The sequence below is a fragment of the Callospermophilus lateralis genome, chromosome 15 (assembly GCF_048772815.1).
Source record: "Callospermophilus lateralis isolate mCalLat2 chromosome 15, mCalLat2.hap1, whole genome shotgun sequence".
Lineage (NCBI taxonomy): Eukaryota > Metazoa > Chordata > Mammalia > Rodentia > Sciuridae > Callospermophilus > Callospermophilus lateralis.
Genome location: NC_135319.1, coordinates 76,192,375 through 76,214,095, shown reverse-complemented (window position 1 = coordinate 76,214,095; position 21,721 = coordinate 76,192,375).

Genomic DNA, 21,721 nt, shown 5'->3' with positions numbered 1-21,721 from the left:
CCAGCTCAACTCCAGCCACATGAGCTTCTTCCCACGTCACCTACCTAAACCATATTTCAAACTGAGGGCCTGGTAGGTAAATAATACTGCCTTCCTGCCCAGCAAATGCCACAATTGATCTGAACAAGGGGAAAGCCTCTGCAGTTTTCCTCCTTGGTGTTTTGTGGGTATTGATTACTGCTCCCCATCTCCACCAACCCCCACTTTCCCAACTAAATTCTCTTCACTTGGAAACAAATGAAATTCATTCCCAGATGAGCTGGGTAAGGCAGGACCCAAGAGACACACATTTTTGCTAGTCGAAAGCAGCAGGAGGAGCATCCATTGATCAAGGGAGATAAGGAGATTCTAGCTTAGCATCCTTGAAGGAGGCAGGAGAGAACCGGGACTCTATGCAGAGGAGGATATGATAGAACAGTTATAGCTGCCCTCAGCTCCAAATAAGAAGCTAGAAACATCTTTTAAAGTCCCCATATTCATTAAATGACTTCTGCCCATCCATCCACGAACAGTTCCTCGCTTTCCCTTTTGGAAGTGGTCACTTCTTTGTAGCTCCTGTCCTAGAAGAGCACCTTCTCCACCTCTGCCCTTCTTAATGCCATGGGAACACCGTGACATCTCTCTGGACTGGGAGTGGTTTGCCCATCTGGATCCCAACCTAGCTGAGCCCAGTGCTTGAGCCAGCCCCTATGATGACATATGGGATCACACAAGAGGAAGCCACAGGAACCCAGAGTTCCTTCCCAAAGATGTTGACTCTGAGAAGACCACCAGACACCCTGTCCCCCATCCTCCTGGCCAGAGAGACATCAGTGCTGATCCTTGTCTTCTATCTGTAACTACCACCAAGGGCAGACCTTGCGTTGTATAAATTCCATGTATTTTCTTATTTCTATGGAGTCATTTGCCTTGAAAATATCTGACAGCTGTGTACGCCACAGTCAATTATCCATTAATCATGCATCACAGGGGAAAGTGCCATTGTGGCTTCCAAATCTTCTGCTAACACACAGACAGGCACCCAGTTTCTAAGCTGCAAGGGAATAGAGACAGGTCTCCAAATTCCAGCTGGCCCCTTTCTGTTGGCTGCAAAGCCTCAGACATCTGGCTAGGAAGATTGGCAAATGTGCAGTCCCTTGGCTGTGGCAAACAGGATTACATAAGGGTTTGAGTATCATCTGACAAAGCCAAGCACACTCTCTCCATCCTGGTGATAGTCTGAGGGTGCCCACTCAATTCACCCCTCTTCTTTCTCTTTCGTTCAGTCTCTGTTCCATTTCTGTCTCTGTCGGCCTCATCCTCCCTCTTTCTCTCCTCCCATCTTCTTATTACAATAATTCAAGGCAATATGTATTGGAAAATTAGAAAGCAAACATTAATTGAAAAAAAATAGTGGGTTGGGATTGTGTCTCAGTGTTATAGAGAACCTGCCCAGCACGCTTAAGGCCCTGAATTTGATCCCTGGTACTAAAATAAATCAGTAGATAGATAAACAAATAAATAAATAAAAATTTTAAGATTATGATATTAGAAAGCATTGGTTGCTATTTTCTGAAGACCTCCTGGATGTCAGGGACTTCGCAAGCTCTGGCTCTAAATCTCATCAACACCCTGCTGCCTGAGCTGTATTATCCCCACTTGCGAATGATAAAACCAAAGCAAATGGAAGAAAACTCAGTGACTTTTCCAGTCACACAGCTGGGAAGTGGCAGAGCCAGAATTCAAATCCTGATCCCATTGATTCTCTCCTCACCCTTTCCTTTCTGCCCCACAGTTCTATAGGATCTTCCTGTAAGTGTTCTTGCCCAGGCCAGCAGCATCCTTAAGCCCAGAAATGAGAAAGACCAGAGAGGCCAGGCCAACCCCAGGCAGAGCAGGGACGAGCGGGCAAGGGAAGGAGAGAAGGAGGGCTGTTTGAGCAGGAGAAGCCTAGGAGGAGACTGTGCAGAAGGAAAATGTTTGTTGTGAAACATTCAATTAATGCACTTGGGGGTAATTTATTATCAAGGAAATTAAGTGATTCCATTAGCCTCCTGTCGCTTTCCAAAATAAATCTGTCAGAGATGGGGGGGTGAGGAAAGGAGATGAGAGCTTCGCTATTTTAATTTGTTTTTCTGCACATTGCCAATTGAAGGTCCAGGCTCCATTTATCTACGGGGAAGGGAATTGGCCACCATCCGGCAGAGCCTTTCTGCTGCCCTCAGCCCTCTGCAAGCACATTTCCAAAGCTGAACAAAACTGGAGACCAGCTTGGGGAAATGGAGTGAGTGCCCAGTCCACACAGAAAGCCAAAGGAGGCCCAGGGCTGCAGCCAGCTCTGCCACCAACTGGCTCTGGCACCTTGGGCAGCTCAGTCCCCAGATAACAAATGAGACTCTCCAAAGGTGACTCCCTTCCCCCAACATCCCCCGCACCAGCTGACTCAAGCTGCCAACAATTGTGCATCTCAGGTGCCTTAGCTCAGCGGTGGCTTAGAATATAAGTCCAATCCATGGCAGCACCCTCCTTCACCCTCCCCACTGGGTGCTCTGGCTCTCAGACCCACAGACGTTGCTCTAAGGAGCCAGATCAGGAGTCACTGTCTGAGTGCTTGGAACTGCTGCCTCCTTCCATATGTGCCAGGAATCACATTGTGTGCACCTCCACTGCCCACAGCATGGCCCCATGAAATCCTCCTCCTCGGGGCTGGAAGCAATTGAAGACAGGCACTACTGCTTTATTCTTTGTATCTGAACTAACCCAGAACCTAATGTAAATGCCTTATTACTTTTCCTGTGCCCTGTGTTTGGCCTTCCATCTATACCCAATATGAATTGGCTGAGTTAATTGATCGTTCTGCAATATAAGATTTCTCATTTAGCTGAATGGATAGCCAGATCTTAACCAAGAGTGAGGGCTCTGTGTGTGCCCTTTTCATGGAAAATCTAGATATCTGGAGAGACCAGAGCTGAGAACAACCTGGTGACTCGAGTGAGGAGAGCCCAAAGTATGCTCCTTTGCCCAAGTGCTCCCATTTCCTCATCGACTCTGCTGTGTCTCCAGGAAGATGAATGCCACCAACTGATAAGGGTGCCAACAGCCTGGGCCACTGTGATCTTCCTCCCCCAGATGCCCAATCCTGGCCATGTCTACAGGAAGCTGAAATCTTTCTCTTGGCCCAATTTCCTTATCTGTATCCTGATATCAGAGTAGCATTGCTCAGCCCCTGTAGCAGAAGCAAGAACCACAGGGTACCAAGAACTGGATTCAGGCTTCTGGCTGACCTAAGCACCAAGTAAGATCTTCTGCAGTTCGGCACCAGGGCAACTTCAAGATCTGAGCAGGCACAGAACTGGAGAGCCAGAAGTATTGTGTTAAGATCACTAATGATTAACACCAACCTACTTCCCAGGCAAGAGGAGTCTACTTCCAGGAGCCCTGCAGACTTCCCAAGCCCAGTCTACCCTAAGACTTTCTGAGCATGGTCAAAGGAGATCTGGGAAGAAACAGTGCTCATTTGTCAATTCAACAAATATTGACTCAACAATAGGATCTACTATGTCCAGCCCATTCTGAGTGGGCAAGACACTGACAGAGGGCTAGAAGGTATAAACAGACAGTAGATCAGGAAATTACAACAGGTAATGTCTCCTCAAGGTAATGGACAATAGCATGATGTAATGGAGAGTAACTAGGAGGCAAGAAGGTACCGACTTCAGATAGAGAGGTCTGGGACAGCCACTTTGAGAGATGAAACTATGAGAAAGAGCCAGACATGTGCTGAGCTAGACTAGAAGTAGCGGAAACAGACATTGCAAAGGCTATGCAGCAGGAAGTGGTCTGTGTGCCAGGTGGATAGGCAGAAGGCCAGCATCACAGGCACTGAGAGAAATAGGCAGTGATGGGAAATGTGGAGGGAGGTGGGCCGGAGAGGTCAGCAGGGGCCTGATTTTGCCAACCCTGAGTGTTTTCATATTGCTTGACCCAGACATTGTGGCGTCCTTCCCCTGTTGCAAGAAGAGTTGAGGATCCTCCTGAAGGACATGGGCTGGGCTCAGCTGGACTCCCAGGACAAGCCAAGGCCTTGAGGAAAATAACACTTTGCTAAACCCAGCAGCCTATGGGATAAGTGACATCGCCTTTCCTGTCTTCTCTCTCCGCCTTGCAGACCCACCTTGAAACCTCCCTCTTACTCAACACTTACCTCCCTTCTTTTGAATAAAGATCCAAGCTGCTCTCCCTTCCTCCCCTGGACTGCACCACACTGCCCATGCTCTGTCTCCAGATATTTTTCCCCTTTAAAATTCTTTTCTGCATCCTCTGTCCATACCTGAACATGGACTGCTCTTCCTGTAGAAAACTGCATCAATCCCACCTCCCTTCTGGCATTGAGGACCACCTGCAGCAGGAGTGAGCGGGCCTCTTCAGGATGTTTTTACTTTTCCCCAATAACATGGATTTGGCCTAATGCCACGGGCTACTATTTCACACCAAATCCTCATTATGTAAGGTCTTGGAGGGCAGGAATGATGCAGCTGAGCAGGTGGCTCCTTGTGAGCCCTCCAAAGTGCCCAGCACAGAGCTGGTATTAAGGAAAGCTTTGACTCGTAAGACGAAGGCAGTAGACTGAGAGCTGTGCTAACTTTGCCTTCCGTGTGCAGGCCCCACTCTGTGCAGATGGCTTGCTCCTCTCTGGATCCCTAATCCCCTGGAGTCAGCCTGGGAGCTGACTGGGGTTCAAAGAATGCTTGTGGAATAAACCACCAGCCTCCTCTAGGCTTGGCAACTTCAGACTGGTAACCCGAGATCACTGAACCTCCGTTTCCTCATCTCTGAGTGAGGAATGACTGAGTTCCTTCAAAGAAGATATGAAAGTGAACTGTGGAGACCTCACAAATTATGAGTGGCTGAATGAATCCCTGGTCAATAGACCTTGTCATTTCCCAGTGGACACCACACCCAATGGAGAACGGTATGAATCAGAGAGTTGGTGGAAACATATCCTGCTTCCTCCAGAATAGGCCAAACCCAAAGCAAAGAATAGCAGGGCTGGGTTCAGGGGAGAGTGTCAGGGCCTTTAAGGATGAATGTCTTCTCTCCCACATTTGACATCAACTCTGCCTACCCTCTAATTATTTCTCCTCACTTGGGGAGAGAAGAAAGTTGGGAAATCAAGTTGCATGTTATGTTCTTCATCCTCAGCCTAGTTCCATATTTCCTAATTTTTAGGGGGCTTTGTTTGAGTTGGGTTGCCCTCCACAGGTCTGTTCTGGCTTCCCACATATTTTGCACATCATAGGAGAGCTCTGGACTCCAAGGAACATCAGGAAGTAGCAGTAGGTCCAGCATATGTTCAGGAAAGCAGGTTTAGATCCTCCTGAGCGGTGAGTGATGCAGGACTGGAGGCCAACAGCATTCTCAGCACCATGTGCCCAGGAACCTTCCACAAGCAGATGGTGCCAAATGGAATTCTGGCTCTGCTGTGGACCAGCTGTGTGATCTTGGGCGTGTTCTTTAATCCTTCAAAGCTTCAATTTCCTCCTAGTACCTACTTCATAATACTTCTGTTAGAATGTTCCTAGATAACACTTAGAGGGCCCTTAACATAGTGTCTGGAACATGAAAGAGCTCAGCATATTTTATCTATTTTCATTCTGGTACCATCAAGGCAGGGGTGTGGGGTTTGACAGGTATCCGTGCAGAAAAGGGAGCTCTGACCTCTGGCGTTCCCATATACATCTCCCAAAAGGAAAAGAGCCACCATCCTGCAATGTGTGTCCCTAAAGGCATTTGGGGATGTTCTGCATCACTCATGCCCACTCCTCCCACACTCTGAGCTGCCAATGGATGAAGATGTCTCAGTCCACCATCTGAGGATGTTATTCAGCAAACAGGAAAATGTCTATACTGGCCTGCTCCCAGACAATGGGAACACTTTGAAACTTGACCACACTTTGAGACTTCTTTTCACTACAGTGAGGGATATGGCAGGGACAGAAGGCAGGGATCTAAAATTTTAGCACCCAAAGTTAAACGCAAGCCAGGAACACACTCAATATCCACCATGAAGCCTCACTTTGTCAGTTGGGGAACCAGGAAATAAATCTACCTTCCCCTACTTCCCAGGTGTAAAAGAGAAGTTGTGCTGCCCACCTTTCTCTCTAATCAGACTCCAAATCTTCAAGGTGGAGACAAGTCTATGTATCTTTAGAAACCCAACACCTGACAGTGTGCATTATTTTAATGCTTGTTTAATTCACTTGCATTGAGGGAGTCCTAGTCTGTCTCCATAAGGTCAGAGAGCAGCAAGCTCTACCTAGGAGAACCACTCCCTAAGAACTCCATCCGCTTTCTTGGGGCAGGTGTACACCCATCCTCATGACCAATCTTCTCTGCTCTATACAAAGTTTTCCATCTTGGGTTGTAGTTACCTGTTCACATCTGTCCCTCTATTTGGACTTTTGCACTTCTGAATAGTAGAGACACTATCCTCTAGAGCAGAGGGAACAGGAGCTTTAGTATAAGATGCTGGCTTCTCTCCATTTACCCCTCAAGAACCTCCCTTACTCTTCTCCGCTCTGTACCCTGAGAGGTGGAATTCCATGGAGCACATCAACAAGGCTTCCTTGGTGTCTGGGTTCCAGATGGTTTCAGTCAATGGAAGATGGAAGGAGAGATAAGTCAAGGTCCTTATCTCCCCAGCTCCCTTTCTGCTGGGTCAAGTCACATGGCCCTCTCCTTTGCTGTAGCTCCCTCCAGCTTCCATAACTATTCCTTCCCCCAAACACTGCAAATCCTGCCCACTTCTTCAGAAGTGCCTCCCAATTGAATTCTCCTCAACTGCCAACCTGTGACATCAGCTTCCTGCCAGAATCTTAAGATAGACTTGGAAACCTGAAATGCTGGGCTTCTGGTCCTGGCACTGTGGTAGCTGACTGTGCCCCTCTGGCAAGGCCTCCCCTCTCTGGGGCTCAGTCTTTTCCTCTAAACAATGGAAAACTTAAATGTCCCTAAAACCACTTTAGGTAACAAAATTGTTCTCACATTGTCTCCTGGTGTCTCTAAGACAGTACTGTGTCAGTGATGGTTCTAGAAAGTACTTGACCAAAGGCTGCTGGAATGAGGAAAGAAGAACATCTGGAGAGCAAACCAGGTACAAAGGAGTGATTTGGGAAGGAGACTGAAGATCAGAGTGTGTTCTACATTGGCAGAAATGGGAACAATCAGCACAAAAGGAACAGGTTTCCAGCAATCTGCTTCCATGCTATCAGTGGCTAATGTGGCTAGTCTATGACAAAGAAGTTTGGCTGAGGAGAAGTATGCAGAAACAGGAGAGTACAATGGCTAAAGCATGCAGTGAGGTCAAACAGTCCAAATCCAGGTCTCCACAATGCCATTTCCTTACCTTGTGACCATAGCATCTCTTTCACCTCCTATGGTCCCCATGTACATGTAAGATGGGGGTTATGTGACTACCTCTTTCAAGGAGCTGATGTGAGAGTAAGTTGGAATTGTTTATACAGCATTTATCCCAGCGTCTAGTACATAGTGAATGCTTAAAAATATTCCCTATCAAAATAAAAAGTTCTTGTGACAAACGAGCTGGGACCTGAAGGAAAGGTACCATGGTATGAGAACCAGAAATACCAGATAAACCACTTAACCCTATGATCTAAGATAGGAGACAGAAGATGAAAATCCAAGCTTTCTTAGTTATTATGTCAGAGGAAACAAGAGAATGGCTTACTGTCTTTCTCGAGAAAATGACCCAACTTTGGTGCAATGAAAACTGAGTCTAAGCAAAATATGGCAGTAAAAATGAGCTTAGGAACCAAAAAAGAGACTTCAAGACAACTGATACAGTTGAAATGTGCAAGACAGCGCATTGTGGATGGGGAATGGTGTGCAAAGTTGGGTACAGAAGTCCAAATGTCTTGTACCATAGAAATCAAAGACTGGAGGTTGGGCTATATAGCTCCAGGGTGGGACTATCTAGATCCTACTAGAATGTGCCTTCTACAAATTTGAAAGTCTAACAGATATACTAGTAGTTAAAAAGGGGACCATTGGAACTCTGACCCATCCAGAGTGCTGAGATCCCGAATGCCACATTAACATACTGTGCCTCCAGATGAGATATCCAAATTCAAGGAATTAAAGAAAAGCATGATTATAATAAATGAACAGAAGATGGGGCTTTCAACAGAGAAAAAAATTAAAATATTTTATGAAAGCAGATGTAAATTATAGAACTGAAAAATTGCTGGAATGGAAATTTTTCTAGATGAGGTTAATATCAAAAGTAGATATGACATTTGGAGCAGCAAAATTCACAATAGTCAAATTATGGAACCAACTTATGTGTCCATCAACAGATGAATGGGTCAAGAAAATTTGATATCTATATACAATGGAGTCTTATATAATCGTAAAGAAGAGTGAAATCATGTCATTTGCAGGAAAATGGATAGAACTGGAAAATATTATGTTAAGCAAAATAAGACTTTCTCAGAAAGTCAAGGGTTGTATGGTTTCTCCATATGTGAAGGTGAGAGAGAAAAAAACAGGTAAGGGGGAATATCATGAAACTAGTAGGGAGATCAATAGAGTAGAGGAAAAGGACTGGGGGAGGGAGAAAAGGAAGAAAGGAAAGGGGAAGTACTAGGGATTCAAATTGATCAAATTATGTCATATGCTTGTAACAAATATGTTACAATGAATCCCAGTATTACATGTAATTATAATGTATCATTAAGAGAGGGAAAAGATCACATGCAAAAAGTAGGGGGGCAGGAAGGAGATAGTGGGAAAGTCAGACAACTAAAAAATCTATAGGAAGTATTAATCTGAAGAACAGAAAGAAAAGAAATGGAAGAAAATCAACCACAGCTTCAATGCCCAGTAGGAAAATATCCATGACTTGACAAATCTGTAATTTGAGCTTAGAATAAAAGAGAGTAAACATGGGGGGAGGGGAATTGTAGATATAATAGAAAAAAGTCTAAATTTAGTAAAAAAATTATTGACTAAAAAAATTTAAAAATCACTATTTTACCCTGTTTTTATACAACCAGGGAAAGAAAAAAAAAGAAAGAAGTGGGGAGGGGTGAAGGAAGAAAATCAAAATATTACAACATGGCAGATGGTACCAAATGGCTAAAAGCCTCCTCTGCATCAGTCTGTCCCAGCCCTTCTCCCTCTTCAGCAGTCTGGTTTGCACATTGCTATGACCTCAGAGCTGCTATGACAGGAGGCATATCAGAGGAAAGGCATCCCTAAGCTTGGTCATCATGGAGCAGATGCAGGAGGATCCAGACACCAGAGGTAAGGGTGTAGGCATGTGAGATGCACCTGCCTGGTGACTGTCTAGGCCTCGACATATGCCGCTGCCCATGCTCTGCAGAGCAGAGCCCAGTGTGAGTCAGATGATGAGGTACACTGTCAATCTCTCCTCAGAAATAATGGTGAAACACTCGGGCTTCCCCTCTGCATTCATCCATCTGCCCTGACACCTGGAGCCAGGTTGCCCCAACTCCAGAACAGAGAGATTGTGTTAGTCAGATTTGTCCAGAGAAATAGAACTAAAAGGATGTGGGGAGTAGGAGAGCAGTTTTAACAAATTGGTTCACATGACTGTGGAGGCTTAGCAAGTCCAAATTCTGCAGGGCAAGCCAGTAGGCTGGAGACCCAGAGAAGAGATGCAGCTCAAACCCCAAGGCCATCTGCTGGCAAGGTGACTTGGTGCTCCAGGAAAGGCAGTCTATGTTCCCTTAAGTCCTTTAGCCGACTGGATGAGGCCCACCACAACATACAGGGTAATCTCCATTTAAATGTCAATCTTCTTCCAAAGGCACCTTCACAGAAACATCCAGAATAATGTTTAACCGGATATACGGGTACTGTGGCCAAATCAGGCTGATGCATAAGATAAATCTTCACAGAGGTGAAGAGTGAGACTCCTCAGCATTTATGGCTTGGGATCTTTGGAGGCCTAGCACCAAAATTAGCACCCAGTTCACAATCCTTTACCTAAGAGCTCATATCCGCAGCCTCTCTTCAGATCTGATAGGAGAGAGGGCCCTGTTTTACCCACTTCCCAGAGCAGGGAACTGGAAGGTATCAAGTTATTGAAGTTTTCAAGCAAAGTCATCTGGTTTAGGCCTTGTGTCCAGGCAGACTAGAAGCTCAGTGGAGCCAAAGCCTCCAGCAAAGGGAATGCTATACCTCTATCACCTGCTGCCTCCTCAGGCTCCCAAACCATCTGAGCAAAGGCAGGGTCAAGTGTACCTGCCAGGCTCACTCAAGACCAGAGAAGAAACCCAATTAACCCAAGCCACTTAGTCCTGGCTAGTGGTTGGTCTTTGGAAGTTCTGAATAGGAGGCTCAGGAGCAGCAATCTGAACTGGGGGGGAGATGAACAGTTCTAAGGCTTCCTAGACATGAGACTTCACTCACTCCTGGTGTTAGCTGTCTATACCAAAGGAAAAGGAAGACACCCACCCTGTTTGGCACTACCACTGAGCCCCAGGGAGAGGAACTCCAAGAGAACGGGTATGGGAACCTTTTCCCTGCAATGTTAAAGAAGAACACAAGACCCCAGAATGAAGGATGAGTTTCAGGAATGAGGGAAGAGAGGACATGGGGGTTTCCTTTCACTCCTTAATTCATGCTGTCTATTCCATCCAGTACAAAAGCAGGCTCGGATTGTCAGCTCAGCTGGGGAACTACGTAATGAAACAGTAAAATTACCCAACTGGTGTCTGGCTATCTGTAGCAATCAGGATTCTCCAGAGAAACAGAACCAATAGGGGTGTGTGTGTGTGTGTGTGTGTGTGTGTGTGTGTGTGGAGGGGGGTGGGAGGGGTTAAGGAATTAGCTCTTACCATCACAGAGGTTGGCAAGTCCAGCATACGGCAGACCCAGGGAAAAGCTGAAGTTGTGATCTGAAGGCTGGCTGTCAGCAGAAAGTCCTTTTCTTCAAGTCTTTTTCTATTAAAAGGAAGCTCAGCCTTTTTCTATTAAGGCCTTCAGTAGAATGGATGGGGCCCTCCCACATTATGAAGGGTAATCTGCTTTACCCAGGGTCTACACATTTAAATGTTAATCTCATATTTTTTTAAAAAAAAATCAACATAGAAATCTCTGGAATAATGTTTGACCCAATATCTAAGTATCGTGGCCCAGCCAAGTTGATACATAAAATTAACCCTCAGAGCATCATTCTGACAAAGGTGCCTCCTGAGGCAGGGGACTGCTCAGGACAAACAGGCCTGGGTCAATGCTGACTTCATTGAAGGCTGTGACCACAAAATCTCATATGCTCTGAGGCAGCATCAATAGGAGGGAAAGGACCCATTGCCTTCCGGGTACGCTAGACCAGAGCTTCTCCCACGTGAATGTCCATGGAATCACCCTGACTCAGCAGGTCTGGGTGGGGCTGAGAGTCAACAGTTCTCACCAGGCCCCATCAACACTGAGGAGCAGGGTTGGAGGGGTTAAGAGCTTAGATTCCTAACTCTAATCCCAGATCTGCCCCTCACTTACTTTGCAACTTTGAGCTGGGGAGGTACGGAACCTTCTAGTACCTCAGTGTCCTCATCTATAAAATGGGAAGTTAATGATAATATCAGCATCACAAAATGTCACCATGAGATTCAAAGAGAAAACGAAGTGAGTGGCATAAAGTTTAAGCTCAATAAAAGCTCTTAACTACTACCATAATTATTAGCAGCAGATTTCTGAGAATATGTCTGAAGATATAAACAAATATTTATTGACCAGTAAAGTTAAATTTAAAAAAAAAAAAAACCTAGACATAAAACCACAGAAAGGACAAATACTAAAATTGAGAACATTCTCCCTAGAGAAGAAGAAAAGTAGGAAGGAGACAGAAAGAAGGGAAATGTAGGTGGGAAAGAGTTACTAAAGGGTTCCCTGAACACACTAGAAATGAGATGTATCCTAAGAGCTCCACAAGAGCAAGATGTAGAGCTTAATGGGAAGTCAAAATGGCATCAAAAGCAAAACTTGGGGAGTGGCCAAAAGTGAAGAAAGCTCTGTGGCCTGATTGTCCATCTAGCACCAGAGGCAGGCCAGCAGACAATGACACCCCTTGGCCAGAAAGTCAAGAGACTAGGAGCACAAATTCATGGGACAACTCCCCAAGCCCAGAGAGCATTTCCAGAACTCAGAGCAGGTAGGCGGTGGATCTCCCTGGGCATGACCTCCTTGCACAGAGCCCTGGCACTCCAGCCATCCAAGGGCCATTCATGAGGTGGGGGTGGGGGTGCTGGCACATTCCAAGCTTAGTCACAATGTATCAGGCAATTCATTCAGATTTCTTTGATTCCATTATCAGGCCCTTTGGGAGCCAACAGAGAAAAAGAATTAGTACATATTCAGGCCAAGGAAGCGGCATTATGCAAATAGTCTGCTTCCCATGAAAACAAACATTGACCTGTCACTTCCTCCAGCCTTCCAGACCAGGGTCACCAAGCTGTCAGGACACTGGGACAGCCACACTACTTGGTCATATGTTGACTACTTTTTATACCAGTTGATACAGTTCTTAGTAATATCTGATCCCCTGAGCCCCTTGGACTGTCCCAGTTTAGCAACCAAAGTTAATGCCTAACACAGCAGAGGCCTGGGTCTACCCATCTTCAAGTCATCGGCTGTGGAATATTTTACACATCACCTTATACACCTTCTAGATTTGCACTCAGGACCCACTGGCCAGCCGCTCTTCACTCCTTGCACATGATTGTATTCTTTCCACACTGAGCACAGCCTCTAAGGTGCTAGGAGGACCAGGGAGACCACTGTTCCCTAAACAAAGCTGCCAGCCAAAACAAGCTCTCCAAGTCACCAGGCCCTGAGCCACCCCAGTCAAGATGGCAGTGGTCCGCTTGCAAGTGCTGTGCCTCCTTCTTCCTTCCCCAGTGAGAAGTCTCCTGAGCCACAGGATAGGAGAGCAGAGAGGGTTAAAGTCTGGCTCCATGAGGCTTCATACTCCCATCCCCTGCCCTCCAAAACCTGGCAAAGAAATAGAATGAGGAAAGCAGAACCAGAGTGAGGAGAGAATCCCTGGGACCAGTCTCCAGATTGCATGGGTGGACCATCTTCCTAATCCCTCTCCTATGCCCCCCTCATTCTGCCCCCTCCATCTGAGCTGCCCACCCTCCCTCCCCTCTGCAGGAGGCTAGTGGTGAGGCCAAGCCAACAGGCAGGTCTGATGCTCTCCTCAGCCAATCAACATAGTCCTTTGCTCTGCCTCAGCACAGACAGGAACAGCCTTCCTTGTCCTCCTGTCCTTTAGGGATGATGGCTTATGCTTCTCAGCAGAGACAGTGAGCCCCTCAAGAACAAGGATAAGCAGAGAGGCTCTACTTCAAATCTTGGCCCGCAGCTCACTACTCAAGTATTTGTAAGGTAACTGAACTTCTCAGCACTTGGTTTCTTTGTCTGCAAAATGGGAATGAGAAGAAGGAGGAGAGTCATGGCTACCTCGCTGCAATGCAGTGAGGTTTAGAAAGATAAAGTGCTTTGAACACTTGGCTTGATCCCTGGCTTTGGGTCCATAAATGTGCATGCTATACCTGGTGAGCCACCCCTCCCAGAGCCTGGCACAGACTAGGCTCAGAGTAAATGCCCATGAAGCTGAATCAAGCTGGAGTCTGGCAGGAGCGCTGCCCACTGGAAGTCCATCTAAAATCGATTCCGGGGTTGAGGCAGGCGTCTCCCTGCTGCACCCCCACACCCACCCAGCAGGAGCCAAGGAGAGAGGGAAGATGGGGCCTCACGCTCTGAGCTCAACCAGGGAGCCAAGAGGTTGGCAAAGTCCCAGGAGTCCAAGGCTCAATCTACTGAAGCCACCTGGAGTCACAGCTCCTCTGGCCAAGGGGCAGGCATGGGGCCCTCAGAAGCCAGGCACCTCCAGAGCAGGCCTGCTCCCATTGCACCAGGCCCAAGTAGCTAGAGAGTGAGCCTCTGGCCTCTTCCTAATCCCTCTCCTCCTCTGATAAAAGGAGCCTCTTTTGTGGGGCCGCCCTGGCAGGGAATGCCAAGGTAGACCCATACCTGGTCCAGGACCTGTAGGCTCCGCCCACTGCCTGCCAACCCCTGGTGGTGGCCTCCAGAAGCTGTTGCCTGGGACCCCGCTGCAGCCCACCCCAGCTCCTATTGCTGGGCTTATTGGGCTCAACTAGGTCAACAGGCAGCAGTTATGCGCCAGTCTCTGCCTGGTACAGGGGAGAATCCGGCACTAGGCAAAGGGAGGGGTATGCCAGTGCCTGTTGTCTGGGCCTGCAGTGGAAAGAGCCACTGTGATCTCTCTCTCACGGTCTATCATGGAGGCGCCTACAGAGCAGTGGAGAAGTGCCCCCTGGACATGAGCTTTCCGGATGAGGTGGGGTCTCGGGAAGGGCAGGGCATAGCTATCCAAGGGACACTCGTGGTGGGTTCTGCACCTGGGAATCCGCAGCTAACATCCCAGAGGTGCTTGGAGAAACACATTTGGAGGAGGGGAAACCACCTGCAAAAGGCAGGCATGTGGGGCTGGAAGCTTCCATAGAGCAAGGAGTATCCTCTTTCCCTGGAACTGTTGCTGAGAACTCACCATCCCCCACATGGGCTCACACAAGGGAAGGGTAGCCACTATCTCATTCTGCCTCCTCCATCTGAGCTGTCCACCCTCCCCTCTGCAGGAGGCTAGAGGTGAGGCCAAGCCAACAGGCAGGTCTGATGCTCTCCTCAGCCAATCAACATAGTCCTTTGGGCCTTGGACAAGTGATTTTGATCCCTGAGACAAAACCTTACAGGAGGACCGGCATGGGTCCTCTTGCTGGGATACCGAGACAACCGTATCGGACATGGCACCCAAGAGGCTGCTTTCATCAAGTGACCCTGAGGGGTACCATCCCAGGGGCAGAGCTCAGAGAATCTCAGAGCAGGCTGAGCTCAGCTCAGGAGGTGCAGCTGGAGCCTCCCTGCATTTGGCCTCCTCATTAAATACAAGTCAGCTGAGTTATTTATGTGAATGTTGTTTCAGCCACCACCGGATGAAATATGCTACGTGGGGAAAGAAAGCTTAAGAGAATAAAGAAATTTGCCCACCGGCAGGGAAAATGGCAATTGGAATTTGAACACAAGCCGTCTCATCCAGACTTTGTGTTCCTAACCGCCCATCTAGAACACAAAGTCTGGATGAGACGGCTTGTGTTCAAATCCCAATAGGAGCTAGAGTGGGCTGGAGCGGGGTCCCAGGCAACAGCTTCTGGAGGCCACCACCAGGGGTTGGCAGGCAGTGGGCGGAGCCTACAGGTCCTGGACCAGGTATGGGTCTACCTTGGCATTCCCTGCCAGGGCGGCCCCACAAAAGAGGCTCCTTTTATCAGAGGAGGAGAGGGATTAGGAAGAGGCCAGAGGCTCACTCTCTAGCTACTTGGGCCTGGTGCAGATGGAGCGGACTGAGAGGAAGGGGTGCAGGAACAGACAAGTTGATTCTAAAGTTCACATAGAAAAAATAAACAAAGCAAAATACTAGTGGAAACTCTGAGAAGAAGAAAGCTGCGAGAAGTGCACACTCGCCACCTGTCCCAAACAATTAAACCAGTGTGTCACTAGCACACACCCTGACGAATGCCCCAACAGAGCAGAAAATGTGGGACTGAGTGTATGATTAATGTGACAGCTCAGTTGGGAAAATGTGGCTGAATCAATAAACTGTATGGGGCCAATGAGGTGGCCATCTGGAGAGAAATAAAGTCCGATTCATACCCCCACACCGTACACCGGGACAAACTCCAAAAGGATCCAAGGTTTAAACCTAAAAGATATGAAACCATAATATGACTGAAAGAAAACAGCAGAATTCCTGTACAGCCAATGAGTGACATATCTAACCAAGGCTCAAATTCTGGAAAAGACAGATCAATTGGACTGATAAAAATTAAAAATTCTGTATGAAAAAAATTAACAATCAGGAAAAAATGGGGGGGTACATTCTTACACTAACATCAGAAATTGAGGGTTAATCTCTAAAGTATACAAACTCTTATAAATTGAAAAGATGACAAATAACACAAATGGATGAGTAGAAATGAAATTTAAATGAACCTTATACCCTTATATGTAGGAAAAGATGCTCAACATTATTAAGAAAATGTAATAAAAACTACATTAAGATAAATTTTAGTATCTAGTAAGTCAGCCAAGAGTGTAGCAGCCCCTTTATTTGGAGAGACTGTGGCAAAACAAGCTCTCATACATTTGTGGCAAGAAAACCCTCAGAGAGGGCAATCTGGTAAGATCTATCAAAATTAAAATGCATCTACCTTTACCCCAGTAATCTCACTTCTGAGAACTTACCCTACAGATAAAGCAAACATGTGAAGTGACAGATTTACAAGGTTATTCACAATATAATTTATTATAGAGGAAGATGGGAAACAGACAAGCAATCACCAACAGGGATTGGTTGAACAGATTGTGCTATGGTTCATCCACCCGACAAAGTACTATGCAGCTGTTTGGAAAACAAGAATGAGGAAGCCTTGGAACTGATGCAGAAAGAGCCCCCAGCTGTGCCATGCTTGGGGGGGAAGTGCAGACCACTGTTTATATGATTCTTCCTTTGGTATAAAACACTGGAGAAGGAGGAGGGATTTTTTTTTTTTTTAAGTGACTTGCATTTTCAAAAGAAACTAAAACTTACCAAAAGAACAAATGAAAGTGGTTGTGGTTAAGGATGGGAGGCAGAGGGGGTGCTTAGAGGGAGATGCTTCACTCTAATTTTTTTTTAACCATGAGAATATTTTATGTATTCAAAAAATTAAATTTAAAAAATTAATATTATGTTTTCAACTTTCAACATGATTCACAAGTACTATGTGAAAACAGACATCCACCCACTCCCTCAGCCTCAGCCTCATCCTAGTCTAGATCCTGGAGTGAGGCTCAGGAGCCATGTAAGTCTTCAGTGAGACCCTGTTAGGCCCAGCGGCCCACAGCCTAGGGCCCATAGCCAGGGCTGCCATTTCTATCAGGCCTTGGCCCCTTATCGACAGGAACTTGTTTTCTTCCAGGAGCTCATCAATCCCAGTAGGGGCTGAGGAAATATTGATGCTCAGCTCTGGCGGGTTCACTGAAGGCTTGCTGAGTGCCAGGTAATACCAATTGCAGTGACGAGCAAGACAGAGCCACTCTGCTCTGGACAGCATCACCTCTAGAGCCCCTAAAGAGGGCCATATTTGCAAATGACCCAAAATGGCCAAGTGGCAAATCACCATACAGGAGATCCTGCCTCATGCTCTTGGCCTTTGTCCAAATGGAGTCTTGAGAACTGGATGCTGGCCCCACTGCTCACCACTGTGTGCCCTTGAACAGGACACCTGGTCTCTCTGGGCCTCGCCTTCCTCATGTGTTAAATGGGGCAGTGATACCAACAGTGTGGGCTTGCTGTTAGCCCCACATGTAAGTACTCCACAGAGGCCAGCTGGGTCCGAATAAACCCTTTACTCATGGCCCAAAGCAAACTCACAAAGAGTCCCTAGAGATCAGAGGTAAGGTTCTCTGCTTTAGACAAAACCTCCTCTCCAGGCCCCAAGGTCATAACTCTGCTGGGTTGTGGCCTCCTTGTGGGAGGCACTAAGAGTACTAGGGAGCATAGGGCAGACCCAGACAGGAAGCCAAGGACGAAGGCCAGTGAGCGCTAACACCAAGGTGGACACAGGAACCATGTTAGTGGAGGCTGCTTCTCAAAGCCAACACCAGAGCAGGGAATGACAATCAGCAACTCCTGTGGGTCAGCAAAGGAACCAAGGTGAGGTACTCAGGGAGTCGGGGAAGCCTGGAGCCCACCCCATGGGTGCCTTCGGACCCTCCTGCCCCACTACTTCCTGACTAGGGTCCTTTTCAGACTCAGCACCTGGAGTAGACTGGTAACAATATCATCAATGAGAATTAGCTGAAAACTCTCCAGATTCAGGGCTGCTGTAAGCCCTTTGTCTGTATTATCTAGGCACTATTACCGTTTCCATTCATCAGATTGGAAAACTGAGGCTGAGAGAGCCTAAATAACTTGCTTAAGTCTAAGAGGTTCTGCTAGGCAGACTATAGCCACTAGCAACATGTAACTATTGAACACTTGAATGGGACTAGTTTGAATTGGGAAGTGCCAGAAGTGCAATATACACACCACCGTTCAAAGAGTATGAAAAAAAGAATGCACAACATCTCATTAACAATCGTTATTAATCCTCGGTATTTTCCCAAAAGATCTAAAAGCAGCATATCACAGCAAACATCAATGTTTACAGCACCACAATTCGCAACAGCTAAATTATGAAATCAACCCAGATGCCTGTCAATAGATAAATGGGTCAAGAAATTGTGATACACACAGACACACACACACACACACAGACACACACACACACACAGACACACACACACACACACACACACACACACACACAATAGAATTCTACTCAGCCATAAAAAAAAAGAATGCAATTATGGCATTTGCCAGTAGAACTGAAATGGAGGACATCATGCTCAGTGAAATTAGTCAAACTCAGAAGCTCAAAGGTCAAATGTCTTCTCTCCTATGTGGAAGCTAGAGTAAAATAAAGGAAATGGGGAGAGAAGGGTGGGACAACATAAAGAATCAATCACATGTAAATTAATAGACAAGCGAAAGGAAGTCAAGTAGAGAGGAAGGAGATGGAACAAGGGAGAGAGAATGGGAGGATCGTGAACTGAAATAGATCTCTATGCATATATGAGTTTGTCAGGATGAACCCAACTACTATGTATAACTATAAAGCTCTAAAAAAAAAATTGTTATGTAATGCTGGGGCTGTAGCTCAGTGGTGGAGCACTTGCCTAGCATGTGTGAGGCCCTGGGTTCCATCCCAGTACTGAAAGGGGAACAAAAATGTTAATTACAAGCTGAAAGGATAAGATTTTTAGATATATCGGATTCAATAAAATGCATTATTCAGATTGATTTACCTGTTTCTTTTTATTTTTCTTAATGCAACTACTAGAAAATTTTAAATTAAAAATATGGCTCAGTCATATTTGCACTGGACAGTGCTGCTGCAAAGCTTAATTTAGGAGAATGGAGCCTAGCAAACCTTTTAGTTAGGCCAAATTACTTAAGACTGAGACTCGTTTTGCACAATTTTCTGAGCACATATTTATCTGTTTCCCAAACAGCATCGGATTAATGCCAATTGTGCATTATTAGACTCTCACTATTGGTCTCCTCTGTGGAGCTCTGAGCACAGGGAACATGTAAATGCCAGGGTGTGGTGCCAGGTGCCCAGCTTCAGTCAGGGTCAGGAGAAGGTGATAGTTATGGCAGAGAGGAAAGTGAGTCCTTTCCTCATCGGCTGTGTTCCTCAGCCCGATGAGGCCACCGCAGCCTGCTAAGACCTGTGAGGAGAGATGGAGGAAGGGCCCTGTGAATGCTGGGCATGGCCTGGGTTCCTCCTCCTCCCATGCATTCTGTTTTCCCCAGGAGGCCCATGAGCAGCCTCCCACCATGGCTGCACCTTCTGAGGTCCTCAGATCCCATCTGGCTTGGTTATAAGGTAGGATGGATAGAGGGCTGCAGTGGTGGCTTTGTGAGGGGTCAACCTCTGCTGTGGCCTGAACATGTTCCCTCAAAGTTCACAAGTAGGAAATTTGGTCCCCAACACAGCAGTGTTGAGAGGTGGGACCTTTGGGGGTGGTCAGGTCATGCAGATTCACGGATTCGTGGAGGAATGGATTAAGGGTTATCACAGGAGTGGCTTTGCTACACAGGAGCTCTCTCTGGCACACTTTCTTGGTCTCACCATGTGACGCCCCCCTCCACGTCACAATGCAGCAAGCAGACACGGAGTCTGGCTCCATTCTCTCGAACTTCCCAGCCTCCAGAACCATGAGCCAAAGAGACTTCTGTTCTCTATGAATCACCTGGCCTGGTGCTTCGCTATAGCAGTTAAAGTGGATGAAGACCCCTCCTCCCTGTCTTGCCCATTAGTCAGAGGGGGAGGATTAGACAGGATCACAGCCAGCTCTGTCAGGAATCTTAGAGCATCAGTCACCTCCAAAAGGTGCCACATTGCATACACACAGATGCACAACAGGCCACCGAGGAAAAGCAAGATAAACAGGCCAACAAGCCCCTCATGTTGCTGGAGTTCAGCCCCAGACTTGGGGCTCTGCAGATGAAGGACCAGAAGGAGGCTCCCACAGTCTCTGAGGGGCTCACCGCCTGCGCGTGCTGCTCTTTGCCTGGAAGAGCCTCCCCACCCGCTACCCTGCCCTCAAGCTTGGAATTGAGGTGCTCCTCTGTGAACCCCCCACCATGGCAATGGCCTCTCCAACCTCTGCCCTTTTGCCCCCAACCCTGCCCTTCATGACAGTACCCAGTTTGGTGCCACCTTCCCCACCCCCAGCTCCTCCAGAAAGGATTAGAGATATGACCCCAACTGGAAAAGCCAGCTCTGGAACAAGCACCATTTGATCTCAACCTTCCCTTTTTTTATTCCAAACATGAATTAGAGTTTTATCAGGCACATTTAATCATTGCTCTTCCTCCTCTTCTCCCGTTACGACAAGGTGATTTAAGCCGTGTCCTTGGCAAGCTCCAACGAATGGGAATCAAAATTCAAGTCACTTTGCAGCAGCACATCCTAGAGTTTATTCCTTCTCACAGTGGTTCACTCAGCAGACCTTCCCAGAGCTCCTTCTGAGAGCAGGGACAGTGCCATGCTACTGTAGGGTCACCCGGTGGTCCCCAACTTCTGTGGCTGATGGTCTAATGGGAACTAGCTCACTGTGTCCTTGGCTGTCAGTCCATACATGGGATGGGCTATGATGGAGACATGAACAGAAAACTCTGGTAAAACAGATGACAGAGGCACTAATGGTCTAGAGACTTCAGATAAGACTTCACAAAGAGGAAGTGATGTGTGAGCTGGGTCTTACAGCCTGAGAAGAAAGAGAGAGATGTTCCAGGCAAAGGGGACAGCAGTCGTAAATGCAAGGAGATAGGAAAAGGCACTGTGAATTCAGGACAGTGAGAAAAAATTGGACATGCTTAGACAATCAGGCACACGGGCAGGAATATCACCCGTGAGACCAGGGAGGAAAATCAGGCTCTGATTTTGAAACATCACCTGTGTTGCTGGAGGCAGCAGGGAGCTGGTTATGTCATTCTGTAGGAAGTTTCCTCTGGAAGCTAGCTGGAGGTTCCACCATTCTGGAGTGTGTAAGACACTCTGCCAGGCATGGCATATTGGACCCTGGAGAGGAAAACGAACCTTTTATTTTCATTTATTTATTTATTTTTATTTTTTGCAAACTACCCAAGGATTATTTAATTACTTTATTCACACATGCATGCACATATGTGAACACAGAAATACATTTGGCAGTCTTCTTTCTAAAGAGTTTAAAAAGAGTCATCAAATTCTCAAAAATACGGCTGTCAGAATTTTTCAGGTTAGAGGAATTGACTAAAGTGGCATTGAATATATTGCAGAAATAATTACTTTTCCTTGGCATTTGACAAAAATGTTTGCTGAATTAATTGATGTACGAATTAGTAAAAATACTTTTGGATAAAAGCCTCTGAGGCAAAAAAAAAAAAAAATGTTAGAACAAGATTAGGACAGAAGAGGGGATTTATAATGGGAACGAACCTTTTATTGTAAAGATCTGGTGACTACAGATTAGACAGGCAGGA